Source organism: Pogoniulus pusillus, chromosome 1, assembly GCF_015220805.1.
Source record: "Pogoniulus pusillus isolate bPogPus1 chromosome 1, bPogPus1.pri, whole genome shotgun sequence".
Lineage (NCBI taxonomy): Eukaryota > Metazoa > Chordata > Aves > Piciformes > Lybiidae > Pogoniulus > Pogoniulus pusillus.
This window is the reverse complement of record NC_087264.1, coordinates 17,698,034-17,705,184: the sequence shown is the minus strand read 5'-3', so window position 1 is coordinate 17,705,184 and position 7,151 is coordinate 17,698,034.

Sequence of the window (7,151 nt, the reverse complement as noted above, 5' to 3'; positions counted from 1 at the left end):
TCGCCGGGCGGAGGCGGGGCCGCTCACCGGCCCGGTGGCACTACGTGTCCCAGCAAGCCGTGGCGCTGCCTTCAACGCGGGTCTTGCGTGAAAACACGGTGGGAGTTGTAGTCCTCCCTCTGTGCTCCGGACGGTATGGCCCGGGTGCATCTGGGGAACGTGTTGGGCCCGCCCTTGGCTTTTGTGCGCTTCAGCTCTGCCTTCGTGTTCCCCTCAGAACGGCTTTGCTGTTACTGCAGGGCAGGATGGAGGACAGAGGCCCAGAACAGGAAGGCAGGGGAATGTGTCAAAGGACAGTTCCTGACACGAGGGAAGAAAATGAATGGCCCCACATCGTCCGTGTCTATTTTAGTAACGATGGCCAAAGGGTCCCGGCTTCTCGCTAGAGTGTCATGGCCTTGCTTATGGCCTGGCTCCCTGCTGCACAGGAGCCACGCTGGTATGGTACTGAAATCTGTCCATACCTGTGGAGGTGTCAAGGGGGCTTGCTCCATACTATAAAAATGCCTGAGAAATGCCACTGTGAAGCATCTGCTGCCTTTAGTGAGAGAAAGGAGAGCAAAGGTATTTCTGAAGATCGGAGGCACACGCCCTTTGCCGGAACAGACCACACAGAAAGGAGCACACTGTTTCCTCCCCTTGTGAACTGTCAGCAGCAAAACCCTCCAGACTGCAATTTGTTACCAACCACCTGTGGTTTTGAACACCTTCAGAAAGTCATAACTGTACTGAGCCTGCCATTTGCATCCTTTGCACCACCTCAGCTTTGCTTATGATCATAAATGTAAAAGGTCATTACCAGTTAACCATCAGTATTTTTCTAGAAGTAACCTGGCATGCCTCCTGACACAGTCAAGTTTACAAAATTCATGTTGGCTCTGAGATGACCTTTCTCAAACTGACGGAGACTGTCATGCTCGTTATCCATCAAGAAAAAAGCCCTAAACCTTCTGTTTCTCTCATTTTTTAACCAAGCAGCCACATGGATTATGCTTCTGTTTTAAATATTATTATCCAGCACTGAAATTTGAAAGCATCACTGACTTATCTTGCAGGTCCAAAAGCGTTTTTCACATTGTTTGTCGTAGCTGGGCTATGTGAGGTAAGTATGCCTTCTGACACATATAAAATACCTAATAGTGTTGCCAAAAGATGCTCTATGCTGCCCTAGTGAGGCCTCATCTGGAGTACTGTGTCCAGTTATGGACTCCCCAGTTCAGTACAGACAGGAAACTACTGGACAGAGTCCAACAGAGTCTATGGGGATGATTAAGGGAAAGGAACGTCTTTTTTATGTGGAAAGGCTAAGAGACCTGGGACTGTTTAGCCTGGAAAGGAGAAGCTTGAGGAGGAATCTGAAGTATTCTTCAAGGGCCAATCTCTTTTCATTGGTGCCTAGTGATAGGATGAGGTGCAACAGACACAGGCTAGAACACAGGTTCCACCTCGACATGAGGAAAAACTTTACTGTGAGGGTGATGGAGCACTGGAACAGGCTGCAAAGAGAGGTTGTGGGGTCTCTTCCTCTGTAAACTTAGAAAACCTACCTGGACGTATTCCTATGTGGCCTTCCCTAAGGTGAATCTGATCTGGGAGGGAGGTTGGAGTAGATGATCTCCAGAGGTCACTTCCAACCACTACCATTCTGGGATTATGTGAAATAACTCATCTGTAAGTTGCATATTAATTCAACATCACCACAGTGTTCCTTACTGTGAAAAATAATAGGTGGGCAGATCACTACAGGAATCCTACATCTCAGTCAAAATTTATCAGACAAGTATGCATACATAGAACCTTTTTTAAAAGAGAAAAGCATGGTGGATTTATGAAATGTTTTGCTCCTCTCTGACCGCTAAAAAGCAAAAGTAGCCATGGCCTGTCTCATAACAACTTTGACTGTATAGAATTCAGTTCTGTCAACCCACCAAAGCCACACACTACAAATGGGAACTAAGACTAGTAACCTCTGAAAGTGTTAACCAAATGAGAACAAAAAACCCCAGGTGAGAAACTTGAAAACTGCAGATAGGGAGGGTTCTTTCTTAATAATTTTCTCAACCAAAGATGGGGAGTCCTGCAGACTGCAAGGCTGCATATGGTAAGGGTGGATAGTTTAGCTCTGATTCTGTGTTACTAAGAATGCTCTCAGAAGCATCTCACTCCTGCCTCCAATATTCCTGACACTGGACTGGCTTAAAGTGCTGGCATGGTAGGATTAGTTACAGTAAAGAGCATGTTTCTCCAATAAGGGTTCTTTGGATTTCTGGCAGTACTATGGAGGTGATCTAACACAGCTATTTATGGTACCATGCCACTAACCTTGAAGCTGATGAAATTTGGACTGAAAAGTCATCGGGTTTGCTTTTAATCTCTCAGGAAAGTTATTTATAAAAATGTACAGGAAGCCATTCTGGTCTGCATGGACATTTCTCCTTTACCAGTATTTGAACAGATCAAGAGGTGGGTTTTTTTAATGACTCAAGGACATTTTCAGCTGTGACAAAAGGGACTGGAATTGTGGGCTGAGCTTACATAGGGGATGTCCCAGGGAGCAAGATGAAGAGGGTATACATTAGTATAGTAAGCCAGTGTGACTATGAGATGAAAACTCAGCAAATGAATCACAACAATGTTTGGATGGTCTTGGAGGTGTCTTCCAACCTGGTTGATTCTATGATTCTACTTCCCAGAAAAAATGTCACCAAATATTATTGAACAGTTTCAAAAGGAAAGAATGAATCCCGAAATATGTCCCATGTGCATGACTCTGGAAAATAAAAGAGAAAAAAGGATTTTATTTATTAAGAGGATTTTTAAATCATTTGGTTCAGTAGCAATGTTTAAGAATGCAGAGGGCCAAGACCATGCTAGTTTTTTTGGATCCAGAAATGATTGGTATAATGTTACTGGGATACCTATATGCTTATTCAGCCACTTAGCTACAGATTTGCTCACAACAGTCACTTGTTTCAGAACATTTTATGCTCTGAAGTTCTCTGCCCTGTAAAACCTTTGTATCTTTGCATAATATTTACCAATACAATGCTTGAGTAGGCGAGAAAAGGCAAATTCTTCTCTTCCATCCCCTCTTTGGGGCTTTAAAGGATTTTTCTGAGCCACTCTGTACCCAGGCAGCACAGGCAGCTACCCCCAGCCTTGGCATGGCAAGGTCGACAAGTCCTATTAACTGCTAGGGTCTTAATCCAAATGTGATTAACCTTAGTCCTAGATTGCAGATATTTCTGTAGTGTTAAGCTTTCTTGGCCTATATGAACATTTTAATGAATACTAATTCTTTATGGTTGCACTAACTTGATAACTGTTAGTAAAACAAAGTAAGAACTTTTGAAAAAAAAAAAAAGAGCTGAGTATGGTCTTTCAACATCTTCTTCAGCAATAAGAGTAGATTTGTCAGACTAGTAATGTGTGACCAGCTGCCTTAAAGGCAAACACCCTGTATGTTTGAAAAGAGGGAAGATTTAGTTCTTATTTTAGCAAAACTAACATAATTACAAGGGGGGTGATCTTGATATAGACTATTTGTGTATACATTAATTTTATTCATTAGCATAAATGCTCCAGTTTGGTGGAAAGATTTACAGATCAGAGCCTCATTACATGCAGAGCTCCTCAGCACTTTGTGGTTCCTAGTTAAGTTTTGTGTGTATCACATCAATAAATAACTGCATTAACTGTAGTGTGGAAATGAACAATTAGAGGTTGCAGAAAGATCACTTAAGATAAAAGATTTGAAAGACCTGAAGCAATTCAGTACAGACAGGCAGAGATCCTGAAGTTGTTAACACTTTAACATTTAGACACATAACAGATTGCTCCAGGAAGGAAAAAAATTACCTCCAGAAAAGAAATCAAGAAATAACATTATTAAAATGCAACAGGTACTGGCATATTAGAAAACATTTTCCAGTGGTAAGGTACAAAAGCACTGGCCTAAGAATGGCCACTAGCATTGAAACCTATGAACATGCAAACACATTGTTTTCCATGATAAAAGGAAGTTAGGTGTTGTACTTTTCTTCTGTAGGCTTTTTGAGGAAAGACAACAATCTCCAAGGAAATGTGATATTTCTATGAGGATGATTCTCCAGACAGAGCTTTTCTGGGGAAGGAGATTTACTCCTGAAGATTTAGCATTTATCTCTGTTCCAAAAAATATGTAAATAAGCAAGAGTATGAAAACAGGAGAGGTAAGTCACTGGTATTTGCATAAATGCAAAAGGAGCACGTGCAGCACTGATGCTTAACAAGAGAGTAAAGATATAAATGAAATGCACCTGGTAATTTTCTTTAGGATGGAAATATGAGTTTGCTGCAAAGCATTTGGGGCATATAATTCTATCCTGATTTCTGACAAAAGCAGAGTAATAGGAACATACATGGACACATATGTTGAAGAAGAGAGAGCTTAGAGACATCCTGACCTATGATCTGTCTGCACATAACACTTTCATATTTGTATCTTGGAAAGTCTGAATAAGTATGCCAGAATGTTTAAGTGCAGACACACAGACACACAGAACAGCAGCATTTTCAAGATGAGAAATGCTTCCTTGAGCATACAATTGCCCAGGAGCTGAGAAAAGTCACATCAGAGAAGCTAAATACACTCTGTTTAGGATTCAATTTTTATCCTACAGAAAACATGAAAATTACATCTATCTCCTTGTGCATCTTTTCTGCAGATACCTTTCTATCTGCAGCCAAGCAATAAGTGAGTTATATGAAGAAAACAAGGATTTAGAGTAGAATAAACTAGGTGTGAGGTAATAGACTGAAATAACTGTGTGTTTAGGAAATTCAAGAGAAGAACAGTGTGTACTAGACAAAAGAGGGAGGAGGGAAAAGAAGTGTAAAGGTTAAAAGACTAGACACATCTCTGCAGACAGTGGCTTCCAAATAACCTTTGTGACTATGCAATGGGGAATGTGTTAAAAAAATCATGGAATAAGGTAAAGGCCATCAGTAGGCTTAATGTTGTTATTTATTGCAAATCTAGTTCATCAGCATTTTCATACCTATAAAGTATCCACTGAAAACTGTGAAAACACGTGTGCTGCCAGCCTGTTGAATTTTATGTCAGGCATGGACCTGTTTAGTGTTGGATCTTTCCAGAGTCTAAATGAGTTCTCCCATACAAATCTGACATCAACCAAAAGATTTTGACTTGAAACAGTGACTGAAAATTACTGGAAGTGCTGTGTCTAAGGATGAGATTTACTTGGTAAGAGTAAGTAAAAGTGAAGTTCATTTTACCAAGGGAATTTCCTGTATTATACATCTGCTTTTAGGACTGGAGCAATCATTACAGAAGATGCATTATTATTCTTTTGCAGGTGACACAAACCATGTTCCTGAAAATAATCTCTTCCAACTTTTGCCCTAGCTGACGAGTCAAATAACTGAAGTTGCGAGATAGTCTTCCACAAAATGTTTTGGTTTTCTTCTTCATGCACCATCATGTGCTTATTACGCAAGACAGATGTCTGGGGCTCTGCTTCTCCTCTCAGCTCATGAGTACGGTAGCTTCAAGACAGGTAAAACAACATCATAGGAGAAGTATTATTTTTTCCTTAATCTACTACAAAAACTGTTGTGAAATTAGTGAAAGGTTACTTGCTGTTTGCTTCAACCCCATACACAAAGCTATAGTAGAAGTCTTAAGTTCATAATAATGTTCATAATAAAAATTAATAAGTATCACTCACTGTTGGAGCAGTATTTTATTCCTTTTGTTAGTTTTTGCTTAACAAAAGGGATTTTAAACTACTTTTTTTAGTTTGTGTGGAGGCAAAACTTGCCCAATAGTGCAAATCTATCCAAAGACTGATGAGCACTAAAACCATTTTTGATGGTTTTAGTTCGTGTGTGCAACTGCCCATTTTTTGGTCATGCAGAATTCTAAAGCATGGGGCTTTGAAAAAGGAAATGGGTCACTTGGTCATCAGGAAAGGGCCTCAGAAAATCCAAAAGGTTTTTGTAGAAGAGAAACGGGACTGAAAAAATCAGGTCTTCAGAACTAAGATTGTTTCTTTACTAGTCCCAGGATATTCTCTGATAAAGGATTCCCAAGGATGTAGAAAGCGTTTACGTTAACCTCAGCTGATGTCTCTTCTAAGCCTAGCCATGACACCTTATGTGAACTTAAATCTGAAAGAAGTTCAAACAGCCTATTTACCTCTTACCCAAGAGTCACCTTTGTTTGCACAGCACTTTTCAAGTATTTCCAGCAGAAACAAGGTGATGTGATACCATAGAGGATGTATGTATGGGAAGGATTGCTGCAATAAGAGCCTGTACATTAATCTTGTAACAGAAGTTCTTGCCAGAGAGAGTGATTGGCATTGGAATGGGCTGCCCAGGGAGGTGGTGGAGACACCGTGCCTGGGGGTGTTCAAGAAAAGACTGGATGAGGCACTTAGTGCCATGGTCTAGTTGATTGGATAGGGCTGGGTGCTAGGTTGGAGTGGATGATCTTGGAGGTCTCTTCCAACCTGCTTGATTCTATGATTCTGTGATTCTATGAATTGAAAGTTTAGTGCATCCAGAAGGTGAGGAGACCCTTAGTTATTTGTTGTGTGTGGGAGCATGGTGTTTATATCGGGGGGGAGGGTAGACTCCCATGTTCCTCCATATCTTTACAGCTGCCCTGGGGGATGAGGTCATGCCCAGTGCATCTTCCCCAGCTTGGGGAGACCAGAACATAAATGTCCCATGTAGCTTCTGCTTGTTGAAACTCCGTAATTTAGTAGACTCAGGGGTCTTTTTTCCCAGTGGACCTGCACGACGGTCTGACATCCCGATCTGTTGAACAGACAAGGAAAAGGTCTTTCCGGGCCTGGAACGCGCCAGAGGCACCTCAAACGGCTCCTCAACGATTTCTGGGCAGAGGTAACGAGACAGTTTCACGTCAGGTCAAGCGCTATCTTTAAACTCGGTGTCAGACACGGCAAAATCACGCATAGCTGTTTTTAACGGTCACCCCGAACACCTTCCCGAACACCGCGTCCCCCCTCCTCCGCAGTGCTGGGGCTCGTCCTGCCATCACAAGACAGAAGCACAGAGCACGAAGGCCAGAGGCATTCCAGCGGGGCGTGTCGCTGCTCCCGCCGGGCGGAGCCTGATGCGCC